Here is a 19,573-nt window from a genome sequence, read left to right on the forward strand (position 1 = left end):
TTATTAAGTACCTATCAAGCTTATGGAAAATATTTTGTTATTAACATTATAGTTTTTAGTGCACACAATATTGGGTATTCCTTTAAGAAAGAGAAAAGATTTTGAGTTTCTAAAATGAAAAGTACTATGTGTCTAGATTTAATGAAATTTGATCTTTACTATCATAATAGTGATCATTTTGAATGAAATTGAAATATTGTTACCTAGGCAATACCCAAAAGCTAATTCCCCAAGACAGAGTAAAAGAAAATGCAAAAATTACTTCAATAATTACCAATTTGTTTCCAAATGCTAGTTTTCTTGTCACATTATATAATTTAACCTAACTAGGCCTGCCGCTAGTGTATCAAACCTTTGTATTTTCCAATATATCAACTAGAGTTAATTTAGAACAGTTATCTAATATTATCAAGACACTACCAGCTTCAAGAACTCTGATTTTTTTCATTTTAGCTCCTCCATTCACATGGCTTTTGGTCTCTCATTGACAGTGGAAGAGCCTAATTCTTTTCAGATGAAGTCTTTTTTTTCTTAACTGTCACCCACAGGCAGTCACACTGTGCTCCAGAGCAAGACGGGAAACACTCCCTGAAGGAGCAGGGCTCTGAAATTCCTCCTCACCACCCCATTAAAGTACTAGACACACAAAGCACTACAAAGGTAGGATCTAATCATTTTAACCAGTGAGAAAAATTTAAGTGATCATGTTGAAACATTTCCCATCAACCCAGATAATCTGTGATTAAGCCCAGATTAACATGTTGTCAAAATGTCCAGAAGAAAAATGACAACCTCAATCATCTTGATATTTTAGTATAGGAAATTAACTATTGTATGACAAAAACAAAGAAAAATTTTTATTTAACTCCACGCTAAGAGATAAAAAAAAAACCCTATGGGGGATGGGAAAATATGCTAACATTTGATTAAAACATTATGGAAAATTCCGACATATGCTGAACAACAGGATTGAACCTTGGGGACATTATGCGAAGTGAAATAAGGCAGTCACAAAAAGGACTAACCCTATTTGAGTCCACTTACATGAGTAGTCAAAATCATAGAAACAGAAAGTAGGTGGTTGCCAGGGGCTGAAGGAAGAGAGGAATGGGGAGTTATTGTTTAATAAATATAGAGTTTCAGTTCTACAAGATGAAAAAGTTATGGAGATAGACGGTGGTGATGGATAACAATATGAATGTACTGAATACCACTAAACTGTACATTTAAAAGTGGTTAAGATTGTAAATTTTGTTATATGCATTTTGCACAATAAAAAATATTGGAAAGAAAACATTACCAGGTAATAACTATTGTCACAGTTGCCCTTAGAATTCAAAATTTGACATACATGAAAGTTCCAAGCATAGTGTCTACCCAATATAATTGCTTAATAGATCATATTTGAATACCCACCTAAATTTATCTTCAATCTGCTATCCTATGTTTGCTATATTACCTTATTTGATAGATCTCATAGCTATCTAAATAGTTTCTTTAATATTCTAGTGAAGACCTATCCATATTCTCTGACTCTGAAAAGAATTCTCCCAACAGAAATACATCAAACTTTTCACATTTCAGTATAAACCAGTAACAGATATGCTATTTCTTATGAATATTCACAGAACCAGAAATGTGCTGGGTACCTTGCACTCAATCTCAGCACAGTGATGCATCCAAAATAAAAATTAAGATATATAAATCACAAAAAAATAATGATAGTTTTTACTGAAGGTCTCTGGAGTTAGTAGCATAGGGTAATTGCAAGGCATAGCATGCAGCCAGACTCACTTCCTTAAAAGTCTTCTTCACATACCCCAAAGTTACTCATAAAAGCAGCTGTCTTCTCCTCTCCTTTCTCTCCAGAAATTCACCCATGCCAGCCCTGTACTAACTCTCTTTAACTCCTGACTTCTTTCTCCCTTCCATTACCCTCTTTAGACAGGAATGAAAGACAAAGGATTGCAACTAATGATCTGTGCTCCCTTATCTGAGACCCTTGAGGCCACATGTACTTGGAACTTGGAATTTTTCCGATTTTAAGGTTAATATAATGCATATGCTGCATATTACATTCAGGGTCTGGAGAAGCATTCTGGAATCAAGTGCATTGATATTTATGTAGTGACACATGAATATTCATATTAAGTGAGATAAATAAGTATTATACATAGACTATGCAAGCTCAGGTTTTATACCAAATGAATTTGCCAGAAAAGAAGAGAACTTTTTGTTTTCATAGCTTTAGGGGTTTCAAAATTTCAGAGAAGAGGCTGTAAATCTATACACCTAAATCACTATGTTTTATTTTATTCCTGTCACATTTAACTTTGCTAATAGTCAACAAAAGTTGTTAAGAAGGATGGAACCTTGCTGTCAAAAGGATGGGCGGTTATCTGAACACCTACTGCCTGCCGGGCATTATATATACACAGCAAACAAAACAGACCAAAGTCCTGCTCTCGTGGGGCTCGCTCAAGTGCAGGAGGTAGGGGACACATAGCAAAGCATGCAGCAAATGCAGACATAAATTAAGTTAAAGGTAGAATGAAAAATAATACAGCTGAGCAAGGGCACGATGGAGAGTGATGGGGGTGGTCAAGGGAAGACTCTCTGGGGAGGAAGAGTTTGGACAGACTTGAAGGGGGCATGATGGAGTGAGCCTTGCCACTTTCTGGAGGAACAGTCTTCCAAGCCGAGGGCACAGCAAGTGTGACGCTGGGACAGGGTGCTGCAAAGTGGGGAACAGGGGCGAGTTAGGCACTGGAAGTGCAAAGAAAAGCAAGGGATTTCCGCGTGGCTCTTAAAATCTCGCGATGACAGAAAGGGGCGGGGCCCGAGCCCGGGTTGGCGGCAGGAAGGCGGCCAGGCAGTGAACGAGGAAGAGGTGCAAGGTAGGCGAGAGGAGGCCCAGCCCGCGGGGCGCAGTGCTGACCTTGGGGCCTGGCTGAGTCTGGAAACAAGCACAGTGGGGCCCCGAGGGCAGGCGCAGCGGGAGGAGAGGGCTGGGCTCCTGCCCTGAGAGGCATGGCTGGGGAAAAAGAGCGAACAGACACAGCACTGCGGGGCCGCCCAGCAAGGGGAAGGCTGGGCTGCTGGTTGAGGAAGAATCCGTTGTCCAAAAGCGGGCTTTAGGACCGAACAGGCCCGGCAGCTGAAAGCCAATTAACACTAAATTACCCAAACGCTTAACTTCCTCCTAGCCCGAGCTGGGATCAGTCCTGCTAGCTGGGGCATGGCCCACACAGAAGGGAAGTAGGGGGCAGGCTGAGAATTTGGAGATCATGATAAACCTCCCTTCCTGTTTCTGAGTTCGAGGGTAGAGTTTCTTGATATTTTGCTCTTTTGCATACCTAAACAGTCCCTAAAATAGTCATAGAGCCACGGGAAGACCAGAAAAAGTGGCCTGCATCCACTAAGAAAAAATAGTACTTGATACCACAAGAAGGAAACTGCTGTAGTAGTGAATAGAGCAGGAAGGATAGGTTCTTAAAGAGAGTTACGCTGCTCTGTAATAGATAAAAACTGAGGAAAGGAAAAAGCCTGCCAGCCCTGAGGAATAATGATGATCCCAAGACCATTGTTAGTAGTGATACTAAGAAAGCTGCCATTACAATGATCATTACCATGAAATTCTATTTATTGAGTTACCACTATTGCCAGGCACAGTGCTGGACACGTCACAAACCTCACAGCCATGGAGGTATTAAAAGAACAGGTGATGTGATGCTGTGGAGCCCAACCCCCAGTCGGCAGACTGGTATCAGTCCCTGGCCTGTTATGAGCCTGGCCACACAGCAGGAGGCAAATGGCAAGCCAGCGAGAGAAACTTCATCTGTATTTACAGCTGCTCCCCATCACTCACCTCAACACCTGAGCTGCGCCTCATGTCAGATCAGCAGTGGCATTGGATTCTGCATTACGGTGAGTTATAGAATTATGTCATATAATAACAGAAATAAATTGCACAATAAATATAATGCGCTTGAATCATCCCAAAACCATCCTCTCCGACCTCCTGGTCCCTGGAAAAATTATCTTCCATGAAAGTGGTCCCTGGTGCCAAAAATGTTGGGGACTGCTGTTGTTATGTATTGGTATTGTTTACTGGCGCCCTGAGTGTGGACTCAATTAAGAAATAAGCCCCAAGGATCACACTAATGTAGATGAAAATGTCAGTTTAAAGCCTGAAAAATGGAACTAGAAAACATGGCTTGGATTTGCTGCCAACTGGGCTTCCTAAGGTGTCTCTCCAAAAGGGAAGACCTTTGCCACAAGAGTAAGACCTATTCATGTAAGCTTAGTTCATAACAAGAAAAGAAAAGCATGTGTTCTGCAGGGGGAGAGTAGGGAAAGGGATAGAGACCAAATAAGCAAACTACTCGATCATTAAGTGACTCTTTATTCCAATGGGAAAAGTAAGAAAGGGAAGAGATAGAAAAGTTCCTTCCTGGCTTTTTCCACTAGGGAATAGAGGACACATTCCCCCCTTAGTATGGAAGAGTGTATGGATGAGGAATAATAACCATTTTGGTCTAATTATCCATGTTTACAGACAAGCCAACTGTAGTTATGAAGTGTAACTTGCCCAAGTCATAGACTTAGGAGATAAAAGAGAATTCAGGATTTGAATTCAGGTCAATCTGACCCAGAAGTCTTAACTCTTTCTTCTATGTCACTTAAGAATTTAACATCTATCTTTTAATTCTTACCAAAATAAGGATCACTGTAGAAAATACAAATAAAAAAAGAAGAAAATGAAGAACGCCTATAAATATAATCACCCATTGCCTTTGTGTATATCTTGATGTAGAGCCTTCTTGCCTGTATATTAGATGGTCTGTCTGAGAAAAGGCTCAACTAGGTTATGACTGGGAAATTTCTGAGGGGGATCGCAGGACAAGAGCGGTCGGGGAGACAGGGGCCCTGCCTGTAGTTCCCGCAGACCCCTGAGACGCACCAGTAAGCAACATCTGCCTGCCAGAAGTCAGCTGTCCCCTCTGCTAAACCTGTTCCCTCCTCTCGGGTTTCTAATTAAGTCCCTCCCTTCCTCTGGCACTGGAAGCAGGAATGCTGCCTCATCCATCAAGGTCTTTTCTTGTTTCTGGGGCCTTCTACCTGTGCTTTTGCTTGGTAGGTCATTCCTCTTCAGTTACCCAGGCACCTGGTTACCAACAACTGCTGATTTGGGACTACTTCCTCATTTATACATCTGGAATTTGAGGCTCCCTTTTCTTTAAATGTCTGTCTGACTTTTGGCTCACTGTCTTCTCTGACCCTCATTTCTTTCATTGCTTCCACAGATAATCCCAACACCCAGCTTTCAGAACTAGGCCATTCCCGCCCCAGCATGCTGACCTGCTCAAAACCAGGTTTTACTCATCCCCACACTTGTCATCCATCCAGACCCTTACCCAGGCCTGGATTTCACAGTCCCAATGCCCACTCAACATCCACAGCCAGTAGCCATCCATGTCCCCAGGGTGACATCAGTCTTTTCCACCCTTACCAATACTCTGGCTAGGCAACAGGGCTCTAAGACCTTTCCAACCCCATAGATCTTACACAGTAATTTGTTCTACTCTCATAGTTACTCCACTTAGAAATAGTACTATTTGTATCATATCTATTAGTGTGTTATCATTTCTCTTCCCATAGCAATAGAAATGTATCTCAGTGAGTGGAATACATTCATAAGACATGCATTTAAAGAATTTTTTTAAAATTTGTTTTTGATGCTCTGTGACAATAGATTCCCTTAAAATTACCTGATGCCATGCCTTTCCCTCTTGCTAAAGATAAACTATTGACTTGAAATGAGACCATAACCCAACTGCCTTGGACTATCACTTATAAGATTATAAACACTAAATGGAATGAATCATACTGGGCAAATTAGAATAGTTCAATTAAATCAATTAATTAATTTTAAATTACTGATTTAAATGGAAAATTAGCTATGAAAAATGTTCAAATCAGTGCCAGCACTTAAAACTTGACTAAAATATCTACAAGTTTTCTACAAAGAACTTGAAAAATCTGTCCCTAAGCCCATACCTTTCTATGTTCAATGTCATTGCTATGGCAATGAAGAACTCCTGTGGGCATGTCTAGTTAGAAACAGCTAGGAAGCCAGTACACATGAACTCCCTCTCCTTTCTAAGATATGTTTCCATTCTGTTAGCAAGGGAATCCAAGCCACAAAATCTGAATCCAAGTGGAGGAAGAGGGAAGAGTCTTAAATTCTCTTACTGTCCAACTTTTTGGATTCAGAGGCTTCAAGATATATACCAAAGATCTTAAGGGACTTGGATAAAATCATCAAGCCACTGGAAGGCACTCTGTTCTAAACTCAACTTTGAAATAACTTCTTGGAATTGAATTAAATAGGAGTACCTTCAAACCTACTGCAGACAAAGACATATAATTTGTTAAGTACCGGATTTGTTCAGACTGTAGCAGAATGAATCGATAGCTTGATTTTACTGAGTTAGCACATGGCTTAGTAAAGCCTTGGTCCCTGAACCATCAGCAGTGTTGTCACCATCTCCAGGGTCTAGTGTCATCAAGGAGCTAAAACCACAAGTTTCTGAAACCAATAAAGAGTCAGAGATCTTTGAAATCTGGCAGGAGGTTAATTTGTCCTCAGGCATTATTGAATCAAGCCAAAGAAGGATCCCAGGGGACCTGTTTATCACCACTATAGTGGTCTTTTCATGAAGAGTCCCCAATCCAAAAGACAGGCAGAGTGCAACTCTAGAAAATCATATGGTCTTCCTGGCCAGGAAAGTGGCCCTTGTCCCATTACCTGACACCAACAGCACCATATTCACCCACATAGTAGTGTTTGATATACAAAAGAATCTTTTATTTGTGACAAAAAAAAAATAGATCTGCTTTTCTTTTTCCCTGTTCAAATGTGTGGGATTTTATAGCACAGTGCTAGACCAGCTCAATACCTGATTGAAATAACCCAAGAGGAGGATACAGAGTGAAGGCTGAATTCAGAATGCTCTGTGAAAGTACATCTGTTTTATATGAGACACACAATCTGTCTCATTCCAACCTGCATTTCTGGGTCACTTGAGACATTTAAACTGCACTTATAATTAACAGCTATTTTTAAACAGTGAAAAAAATAGAGCACTGGTAAGGTACAAAAGCATTAAAATTGCCCCAGTTTCGCTTTTCAATAGGACACACCACCGCAATATGCTTCAAGATCAAAGAGAGCTCAGAAAAAGAGAGAGAGAGAGAGAGAGAGAAAGAGAGAGACAGGCCGATCAGTGGGGATAAATTGTTCCCATTATGATGGTGTAAGAATAGGGTTCTTTCAATTGAAACAATTTAATAACCACATTCATTACATTGGTGTCCACTTGGTTTTATCTGAGCAGTTTTTGCATAACTGGGGAACAAGTTCAATTGAGCTTATTCTCTAGAAATTAAGATGTGCAGGGTTTGACATTCAGAAATTAGGCACTAATAGTCGACAAAGCAGTTGTCTGGAGATTCCCCCTGGATGTAGTGAGATCTGCCTACCACTAATTATGTCAAATGCAAATGCATTCTCTAAAAGGCCTGCCCAAAATTTTCATTAGCTCATTTCAAGGCGGTTAAGGTTACATTAGGGTGATGATGGGATATCAGAGCCTCTTCTTTGGAACGTGTTTATAGAATCACTTTGCAAAGCCTCACTTGTGTAGCATAAGTATAGCAATGCCATCTGTAAACTTGTTTTTCCCTCAGCTATCACCAGAGCAAATCTTTCAGAGCACTCCTCTAATATTCTGTGAGATCAAGAAAACCAAATAGAATCGCGACAAATACTGGAAGTGCCAATTTGACAAAGAATGAGGGGATCATTGATTCAGGAGGGGGGGGGGCGGTAGGAGAGAGTCACTAATTTTCCAGGATTGACTTCAGCTGTGGATACCTACATAGTAGAAAAAGTGTTGGAATTTCTGCCAACCAGCTTTCCTGAGAATGGTTACATTTGCCGGTTCTCAATTGCACTATGGAGCATAATGTGTCATTTGAAGTGTAGTTTATCCTAAAGTGCTATTTAAAAAAGATATTAGGAGTGGAGCTGTGGAAATGCATACAGAAGAAGAAAATCCAGGGTTTATAGATGATGTATTAGATATACATCATCCATTTTTGTCTGCTTCCCTCACTAGGAACTAAATCATGTACGGGAACATTTAAAAGACATTTCCCAGTGTACACTAAATCCTTCTTTGTTTTCTTATTGCTGCCAAACAAGTGGAGAGTAAAGAATTGTTGAAACATAGACTGGGTGGCAACTTCATAATAGCTGCACTTCTTCTTTCCTTCTTTTCTCCAGAAGACAAAGTATAAAAACTGAGAAGTTACTCTTACCTCTACAAAAGCTTTTAAATAATGGTTTTTCCAGGAGTAACTGCACTTCTCTCTCTAGACCATTTCCCCAGATGGGATTTGCAATATAAAACCACCATAGATTGGCTTATTGAGGAAAGGAGATAGACTTGTACAAATCACTAGAAAGATAAATAAGCTATAGAGATCGATAAATAAAAGCCAGGCAGGAAAAAAATCAAACTCCGGCGTTCCAGACCAATTAAGATGTTATTTACTGCCCATGTGATTGTAACTTCGATGCTCTCTTTCCTCGTTTTCACACCATAGGCATTTGTTTTGCTGAGAGAAAGATATATAACTGATGTGTAAATAGAAAATGATATAGATAGATTTTATGTCCCATAAAACTGTTAATCTGTGCTCCACATTAAATATAAAGTACATTTTTTATTTAGACACTGCACTGGTATAATTAAAATAAAGTATGCTGGCTTTATTTTTTCAGTAAGTCATTTCCAACCATAGAGATCAAATAACAGTGCAACAGCAGCATGAAATGTGGTTATAATAGCCCGAGACCACATTTCCTGAAACTAAAACATGGGAGATAATAGTGTGAAGGTACAAATTAAATGCAAATAAAACAGATTCCCTATTGTTGCTAATCCCTGGATTGGGTTTCAGTGGGGAAATTTAGCCATAGTGTCTAAAGTCTCTGCACCGTAATCATTGACATGTTATCAGTTACATTTTGAGATCATTGATGGAGACTATCCGCAAAGAATTTAAGAAGACTGCCTGTCCACCTTTCAGGAAGAGAATGCAAGTGGCCTGGGGCAAACCGAATAAAAATATACTGCCCAGACTGCCTCCGGGACACTTCCAGCAGCTGGCAAACCCTCATTGACTTGTTTCATAATTGATATACATTTTTGTGGCAACCTACTTTCATTCACTCAGCAGAAGCTCTTTTTTATTTCAGAGGTGTGTCAGCATGTCTTAGCGAGAACCCATTTTTGAGGGTGACTGCTCTGAAAACATCTCAAATTTTAACACGGGGGGACTTTAGAGTCGGCTTGTGTTACCATTTCTGGTTTCCCTACGCTGTGATAAGCCTACATGGCATGGAGATAAAGTGTGGCTGGTGTAACACAGAGGTTTTTTAAAGTTGAAAAATATGATTTAAAGTGAACTTAGTAAAATCACTTTTTCTCTCAGCCCAGAGAGAAATGGACCTTGCTACTCATGTTTAAAATGGTCATTGAGCAATTTATTTCTTGGAATTATCAAGTGCACTGACAGGAGTGGTTATTCTGCTGAAATATGGCCTTATTCTAGACAAGTAGACAACTCATGTTTGGGGGGGTTCTGATAAACAATCTCTTTCTAGTCTTTTCTAAAATGGCATTTGTCTTGTAATTTTATAATTTGCAGCTCAACTTTCAAGAAAATTTTGGGTCATGTTACACTCCATCCTTTACACTCTATTACTACAAATGTCAGTGACAGTGTATGCGAAGAAAATAACTTTCTTCCTCACTTCCAAGAGCTATCAGAACTACCAGAAAGTTTCTGCAGTCCCTTCCACACCTTGAAGCCTTATATGTCTCAAAGAAGAATAAAGAGCCACATTCGCACATTTAGTCCAGAATGAGGTGCACATAGGGATACACGAGATATGCTTTGGGTGCCAAAAGAAGTCATTAGATCTGTTTCTATTCATTTATCTACTAAAAAAATGAAGCTTTACTAGCAGTAAAAATACAGCAATTAATCGTAATATAACTTAGAAGAAAATGTACATACATTGGAGTGCATATTCTAAATATTTAAACTATTTTGTGCATGATTTGTGAAGTTGGGAGACTATTTGGATGGTGACTGCTGCTAATCCTCCAAATACTGGTATGGAAAGCAACTCTGAGAGACTCCATGTGGTAAGCAGACTAATGGCCTCCCCAAAATGTCCCTGTCCTAATCTCCATAACCTGTGAATATGGTATGTTACATGGCAAAAAGGAATTTGCAGATATGATTTAGGGCATGAACCTTGAGATGGGGATATTACCCTGGATTTTCCAGGTGGGCTCAGTCTAATCACATAGTCCTTAAAAGTGGGACACATTTTCCAGCTGGACTCAGAGAGAGAGAGAGAGACAGAGAGAGAGAGAGAGATGTGGTGACAGAAGAAGGTTAGACAAATGCTATATGAGATGAATTCTACATGTCGTTGCTAGTTTTGAAGATGGAGGAAGGCGCCACAAGCCAAGGCAGGCAGGTGGCCTCTAGAAGATAGGAAAGGCAAGGAAACAGATGCCCCCTAGATCCTCCAGATGGAATGCAGCTCTGTTGAGTAGTGATTAAGCTCAGTGACCTATTACCTTACAGCTGTAAGGTAGTAGATTTGAGTTGTTTTAAGCCACTAAATTTGTGGCAATTTGTTATGGCAGCAATAGGAAAACAAATACATTCCCTCTGCCCTAATTCTGAGTGCTGGAGTACTAGGAAAAACCTAAGTCCTACACCAAATGGATTCAAGTTGCAAACACTGAAACATTTTTTGATCCACGTCTCCTGATTTTACATCATTAGAGGAGCAAATAGCAGCAAAGTACAACATAATAAGTTGACTGAACATTATTTGAAAAACTGGAAATAGAATTGTAATAAGCTCTTTGGTCAAGAAGAAGTGAGAGTTTTCAGACGTGATCTTTGCCCATTATCTGAACATTATCTGCAGTGCCACAAAAATATCAGAAAAAGAGTGAAAAGGCTGATCTTGGAGTAAGTTGCATTTACCCCCAAATCTAAGGCACTTAGAGAATTTTAGAACTCATTCCTCAACATTTGAACTTCAGAAGGTAAAACTCCCAGGAATGACAGTATCGTGCTGGAAACATTAATGTGCCAGCATGAAATAATATCGTTCTGTAGGAGGTAATAAAGGCATGAATTATGTCAAATTGTATTTCGTTCATGGATGTTACTATGCTTCTTATGGGCAGATACAGCTAACAGGCACAAGAACACCTGCCCGTCTCCCTCAGAAAATTAAAGTTGTGTGCACCAACATCAGTCTAAGAAATTAAGGGACTGTTTGTGGCAAAATGAAAATGTGCAGTGTTATAGATACACTTCCCAAGGATATCTCTAATATCTCTTGTTACAGCAGAACGTAATTTTTCTTCTGGTCTTGCTCATCGTAGAAAGAACCATTAAGCTTATTTACAAGTGGTGGCTTCTACTCCTTTTAAGTAATATAATATACTAAATGAACTTGCTGATATGTTATATAATACTGCCACTATGAACTCTAGCCATTAATTGGTTTGGGGCCATTGGCCATCTCAGTTAATGTGAGGAATCTATTCTTCTTTAAGTAAAATGTTCAATAGCATCTCGCTTTGAAATGGACCACATTCAAATGATATGCATCATTATGCATGTGTCAATGTACATGTGTATGAGTTTTCCTGCATTTATTTATTTAGAGTAGGAAAACAGGGTCCATCTTGTAAACTTTTGAGACATTTACAGGGGCTATTGTGTACCAGAATTGCCTAAAAGTTTGAGGAAAATGTGGCACGAGGAAAATGCAAAACTCTATAAGCTCCGTTATGATTTAACCCTTTTGAAGCCAAAGCCCTAAGAGAGGAGACAGCTGCCTTTCCCTTTTCCCCTCTCTGCAGAGGCATAGAAATGACACCGCAAACAGAACCATCGCTTCTGCTACAACCTTGGTAATAATGTGCTCAGTTAATCTACACAACATAGAGTCATCCTCTCAAAAAAGTAATTCACTTCTTTAAAAACTGGAAGGAAAATAAATATGGTGCAGTAAAATTGTTGAGTAGAGGAATCTATCTGGACATTTCACAAAACATTTCATTATGCTGACAATTCCCAGAAGTACTCTCAAGAGTGCTTTAAGCTGAGGATTACTGCGCTGGAGCTGATGGACTTTTTTTGTAGCCCCTTTAAAAGGCAGTGAACCGTTTTTCTATTTTATTTAAATAATGCCCCTTAAAATGGATTTTTAGAGGTATAATAACTCCTTAAGAGTCAGTTATGCTAAACAGTTTCTCTTGATAGAAATGTTGTAAAACTCGTTAACTGCACAATTTCAGATGCCGGCTTGGTGAACACTAACTGACATGTGAATGACCAGAGTTTGTAAAATAAATTGCAATAGTTGTTGTATCACACAGCTAGCATTGCACAAGCTGGAGGCCACAAGGGGCTCCAACCTGACAGAAAATTACTTCAAGATGAATGAAAAGTGCTTGTTTCTCTTTATTAGTTTTTAGAGAACAATGAAAACGTTGAATTGTTTACAGAGGGCTGATTAAATGTGGTCAGTGGGGCCACGTCCCTACTGCTAACTGTTGGCCTTCCCCTCCCTCCGGCCCCCAACCTACACACTCACACACCACACCACGGCAAGCACCCAGCCCCCACCCCTTGCTCCCTGCCACATGCATCTTCTTATAGGCCATTATGGCTGCACATCTGTGCATGAGACGTGCTCATTCTGACATTCCACTGCTGCTCGGCGCTGCAGAGGCCTTTGTTAGGTAAAACACTGTTGTCAAGCCTAACAAGCAGGTCATGCAATTTGCTGGACACCGTGGCAGAGAATAGTCCACGATGAATTGCTTCGGCCTCAAACAATGCTCAGTTCCATATTGGAATACATACGTATTTCTTTCATTGTGCAGCACTACAAAAAGTCATGACATTTGGGTTTTATTTAAGGCTTTGATTAAAAAAAAAAATAAGTTGCTAGTGTTAGACTACCACAGAATAGCCTTTTTGTTGTATTTACTTAGGATAACTACTGTCTTCTGGGTAAAGGGAAAGGCATGAAATGCTTTAATTGGTGATTTGTGGTTTAAATTCCATTTCTGTTTTACCAGAAAGCATAGTAAGAGGAAAGGCACTGGCTACCGTCTTAACTGCCTGTTTGGTGTACTTAAAGGGGTGGTCAAAACCAGGGCATTTAGTAGGATGTTGTGGAGAACGATTCTCACTATGCATTTCCACAAAGTAAACAGCCCTTGATGGAAAGAAATATGAGAACTCATTAATAAGCATATGCCACGCAGAGAGAAAACAGTCTTTTTACCAGACTAAGCTAAATGAATCAGATCCAAAAGATGTTTTGGTAAATGAAAAAATTAAGGAAAAACAAATTGCTGCCCTTCAGCTCAGCAGCCTTCTATGGCCCATCCCTTCCTCACTCCCAACCTCTCCCTTACACACTTACTCACACTCACATGTAGGGAGATTAGCAGTAATCGGGAGCCGTTCAAATGCTATTCGTGGCATTCTGACACAATACGTAGTCACACCCCTAATGTGCGAGCAGGATTCTCTCTCCCTCTGTGCAGAACATGCATTCTGAGCCTATTATGTGTATAAACAATGGCATATGTAATTACCTTTCTAGAGTGGCAATTATTCCTCAGAATCAACAACCAGAGTTAAAGCATGTTCCCCCAAAAGACATTTGGGGATCAATTCTGGGTCAATTACGTCAGGCTTTGATTTATCACATGGTGTCAGGCCATGTTAAAAAAAGAAAGTTAAAAAAAAAAAAGCAGTATGAGGTAAAGTCTAAAAGGTTTGACTCAAATTGGTTTGTTTCCAACTTTGCTTTCTCCCAATTGTTCTGCCCTTCCCCCATTCACAAAACAACTGTGATTTGCTGGATTTTGTCTGTGAGACAGGTTGGTGTTCAGGAATATTAAATGCAATCAATCTGGACTATGTCCAGATTTGATATGCCCTCCCACCACATACAACATGCACTGGAAATTTCTCCTGGGATGCAGCAGAGGGTAGGGGTTAATAGTTTGGAATTTGGAGTCTAAGAGATCTGGATTTGGAGCCCCAAGACTTAAGCAAGATACATACCTCTATAGTGGATAGCGCCTACTTCAAATGGTGGTTGTGAGGTTTAAATGAGTAATTAAGTGGGAAAATATACGTAAAGCACTTAGCTCAGCACCTAGCACATAGTGAGTACCCAGTGAACAGAGTGATTGCTATTCTATTGATGGACAAGCCAGAGGAGAAGTGTAGCAGCCACTCTGAAGGCCACCCCTGTGTAGAGAGTCGGGCAAGGGCACCTGCCCAGTGGCAGCAGGTAGACATTGGTACAAATGACAGGGCTGAACTGGTGAACACAAGACACCAATTAAGAGGCCCAATGGACCAGACTACATAAAAATTTCCAGTTTTTTTGGACTCATTCTAAGCAGACTGATTGTAAACTACAAACCAATAAAGGTGCTATTCTGTTAGCAAGATCCCTCTGTCGTTTACAGAGCTTAAGAGCCAAAAGTGAAAAAGGGTTATTAATACTTTATATTCCTTGATCACCAAAATGTTTACTGACCACAGACCTACTGTGCACCAGGCACTCTGCATCAGTAATACAGAGATGTACCCTCCAAAAAAATTCCCAAAACAGGAAATAAATAGCTACAGTTTAGTTTAACACAAGTTAATATAATAACTAAGATTTGAACTGAAAGTGATATAACAAATATCCAGTGTCACACATGACCAGGAGTTTGGGGGTGGGGCAATTCATACTATTAAGGATTAATCATGTAACTAAAGTTATGGTCCAATTAGAGCTATTTCTTACTGAAGAACAAAATAATAGTTTTTAGAAATTAAAAGGGATGGTATAAGGATTCTCATCAAATAATTTAGGGAGCAATATAATGGCCCATTCAAAGAATACTTTAAATCCATTTTAAACAGAGCAACATTGTTTATTTAATAAGATGGAAACATCACTTACACAATTCATTTCTCAGCAGACAGTGCTATTGGCAGTATATATTGGCAGCTTAATTAAGAAGTCTGTTGATGATGTTAAAAAAAAGCTGGCACAATTTCAATTCAGATGGACACTACTCAAGACAAAGACATGTCTATTGTTGGCTCATACATACTAAAATATGTCACAGACACTACATAAAATGTCTAGTACATAGAGTCATATCAGTGTCTTAACACTGGAAAAATCGTGGCATATTCTCAGATCAGGAATAAATTTTTGGAAAAATTGTATAGTTATTCAATTTATGGAACACAAAGGACAATACAATGAATACTGATATAATTACTATGCCAAATTTTCATACAGAGCCACTTCCCAGGTGTTTTTTGCTCCTTCCCCCTCCTATCTTGGGTTCGTGAGTACCATCGCCCAAGTTTGATGCAAACCTTCCTCTTCTGCATACTAATCGCTCAGAATGGCAGGCCTCTAGGGCGTGGAAGGTAGAGGACTACGGAGATAACAGGTGTAATTCACCTTCCTACTCTTATGTTTTTCCAACAGGCAATCCATATCTAAGGGAAAAAATAGAACTTAATTCAAATTAACCATAATGCTTTAATATCTCTAAAGTCTACTCAATATTATGGAATCAATAAAATGGATCCTGTCAGAAATCCAACAAAAAATGGAATTAAAAAATGTCCTGAGGTGCCCACATTAGGAGTTATTTTGTGTGTTTTGTTTTGTTTTGTTTCTTATTAAAGGGACTTAACATATTTGCAGAATATGCTTTTCCCTTCATTTATTTCTTGTCTTAGGGTTACACCCAATTAAGAGCAGAAGGAAAAAATGTGCCCTGAAATTAATTGTAAATTCACTGAAGGCAGGCTCCACATCTTATTGGCCTCCCTCATTTTCTCTCCCCTATTTGGTGTAGTGATTCACACATAGTAAGAACTCAATTAAGTTGAAAAGCAATGCATGTTTCAATTCACATTAATTTGGAGGAATTGCATTGATTTAAGGAGCAACTGAGACAGAAAGGATAGCTTCCATCTTTTCTGATTTCTGGCTAGTGAGGCACACTCTGGAAAACTTCCTCTGCCGAAGCTGGTGTAACTGCCGGTCACCGTGGCTTTCTTTTCTTTCTTTCTTTTTTTTTTTTAATTTTTTTTATTATCTCAAATTCTGTGGGTACATATATTGTTAGGGTTACGTATCTTGCCCCTGTCCCCCCTCCCCACACCGCTATGCCAGAGCTTCAAGCTTAATGTCTTGATTTGTTTCTGCTTTTGCTGAAGGTAACCAGACGATTCTCCCATGGTTGTCTTTCCAACAAGAACAAGTGAAAGGTGATTTGAAGCAGGTATTCAGCGGCTATCTGCTGCAGTCCTAGAGGAAGTATATCTGTGAACAAATGGAGACCAATTATTAACACAAGCCTTTCTGAGAACAACTTTTCGGAAACACAAAAGGCTGGCCTTTCACTGATCACTAAAATGTATGTAGTTCAACATTTAAAAACACAACCAGGATCCTTTATGGTGATGATGGTGTTTTAAACTTTCCTTCCTTTAGAGATGATTTTGAGATCCATCCCACCCCCAGGTGCAGACCCAAGCCCAGTAAAATCAGAAATACCATTCACCTGTATGTTTTAAAAATACAGTTTCCCCTCCACGGACACTGTCTTGCTGTCACTCAGGATCTGCACCCAACCCTGGCTCTGCCCAAATCAAGGACTCTGCTGTGACAACTGTCTGGAACAGTCCAGAGCATTATTCCTGTCCATGTTGCACTCCTTGGACTGGTTCCTTAGCCCCTTTCCTATCCCCTTTTCTCTTGATGTTAAATGTTACTTTGTGGAAATTTTAATCTATAACATGTGTTGATTGAGTATATTAATAAAATAAAATAAATAAAATGAAAAATAAAGTTTCCCTCCACAGATAAGAATTCTGTATTTTCTTTCTTTGCCATGATAAATAGAGAAATCCCCTCCTGAGGTCCCAAGCCCGACCCCTTTGTGAGTAGTAAGTCCCTGCCTGGGTCCCCTCCTGTGGCACCATATGGATGGCTGGGAAACAGCAGCTGCAGAGAGGGAAGCCTGTGGTGAAGCGAGCGATCAGCCAGGGGCGCTCGGAACTAGCCAGGTGGGTGGAAGACAGGCACACGAACACCTCAGCCATCAGCGACAGTAGCAAAGGCCCTGTGAGGACAGCATGGCAGGATCCAGGCAGGTCCCACTTCAGGCTTTTCAGTCATCCCTGTGTACATGTACATCAGTGACTCCTCTGGGGACCAGGACAGACTTTCTTTTTATAAGAGACAGGGTCTCACTCCGTCACCCAGGCTGGAGTACAGTGGCATGATCATACCTCACTATAGCTTCAAACTCATGGGCTCAAGCGATTTTCCCACGTCAGCTTCCCACATCCATATCCAGGACTATAGGTGTGCGCCATCACACTCAGCTAATTTTGTAAAAATTTTTTGCAGAGACAGGGTCTCGCTGTGTTGCCCAGGCTGGTCTCAAACTTCTGGCCGCAAGCAGTCCTCCTACCTCAGCCTCCCAAAGTGCTAGGATTACAAGCATGAGCCGCTGCACCAGCCAAGACAAATATCTTTAGAAGAAACATTTTATTTGTTCATATGCTCAGGGGCTATTATCCCTCTGAAATGTCTCACTGCAGACGCCACCGCCACTACTTGGTCAGGTCCTCTTGCCCTCAGCCTGAAATATGACAACTTCTTAGCTAGACCTAGGTCTCTTCCGCTGTAGTCTCAATTCCTTCCAAGTGATGCTACCTCCCCTGGGCCTCCACCTCAGCCATTCATTCCAAGGTCCCTCAGAGTTAGGGACCTTGGAATGTCTTGTTTTAAAAGGCTCAGCACTGCTGTGACCTTAAACCCTTCCTCATCAGGGAAGGCCAGAGAGAAGTAACCTCAGCCCACCAGATAGTGAGACTGGAATTCATTATTTGGCCACAAAGGCTCTGAACCACACTGACTTTAACTCTACACTGCTTCTTCATTTCTCCCTGATTCCCTACTAACTCCAGACACGTTGTCCCAATCCTCAGAAATGGCCTCTGCCAGGCCTACCTTTCCCACAATGCCTTGTGCCTTGCCCTGAACCTAAATCTACTTGACTAGGGCCCTGATAAAACCCTTCCCTAGATTCCATTCCAGGACCCCAGCTGCTTGGCTGGGATCGAGCTGTGGTTAGATTTTCCACTACTGTGATACCACCACTCCTGACTCTGAATCTCATAATTCTAGTTGGCCCGAACCTCCTGGTGAACTGAATCTCCTCAGATACCAACATCTTCCCTAAACCAATCCAAAGATCACCATGGCCTCCTGGTCAGTAAGGATGAGATTGCTAGTTAACCCTAATGAAGCCAGGTTCCCAGTCCCTAATACACCTAATCTTGCCTTCCTCCTGTTCTCTGGAAACCTATGTTGTTGAGATCATCATAGGAACCCCCTCTGCCTAGCCTAGACAGGTTATAACACTATGTTTTTATTTTATATGTGTATGTATGTGTATACACACATTACTCAGTCATTTACTAGTTTATTCTTACTGCATTCCATAAAAAATTAAAGAAGCTAATATTTTTTTTAAAAAAAATTTACATGGCTCCCTATGGCCTAACTCCTGCCTGATTTTTAAGTCTTTCACTTTCTTATTCCACTTTATTTCTTAGTCTTCAGCATGAAGCCTCTGCTTCAAGCACACAGGTTCTACTGACCTCTAAGCTCATTCTGAATCTTTGTTCACATCCTCCTTTCTGCCTTCTTAATTAGCTGCTTTTCATCCTTTGGCACTGCGTGTGTGACACAATCTAAAAAGCCTTCCCCCAGAAACAATCCACACTGCTTTATCCCTTATCTGGATTTCTCTGGAACAATCAGTATCACACAGTCTAGTCCTTGATTTTCGCTAAATGTTTCATATACATTAGCTCCTCAAATAGATTGTGAATTTCTTTGAGAACTGGGATAAAGGCCATGTCTTGTACTTGTTATCGCACCTCCAAAATATCCAGTGCTGACCTCTGGAAGGAAAAGGAGAGCAAAGTTACACCCTTATCTTCTCCCTACCCCTACCCCAACCCCAACCCCAACCCGGCCCCACCTCCAAGGAAGAAAAGACACAAGGTGACTGAATCAAGTTACCACATTCATCTAAACCTCTTGCAAGTGGGTGGAGCTTTTGGTGTATCAAGAGAAAAGGTTAAAGCTTTAACTTCTCTAGGCACCAGTCTCTTTGGGGTTCGTCTCTTAGGGTTTTTACTCTCTTTGGTTTGCTCCTTTCTACTTTCATGTGGCCAGTGTGATAAAACTGGTCTGGAACTGCCCCTGAGCTGAGCTCATCAGAGACTGCATTAGGTTTGGGGGAGGAAAGACAGGGTCCAGGTACCA

The sequence above is a fragment of the Microcebus murinus genome, chromosome 11 (genome assembly GCF_040939455.1).
Source record: "Microcebus murinus isolate Inina chromosome 11, M.murinus_Inina_mat1.0, whole genome shotgun sequence".
NCBI classification, from domain to species: Eukaryota; Metazoa; Chordata; class Mammalia; order Primates; family Cheirogaleidae; genus Microcebus; species Microcebus murinus.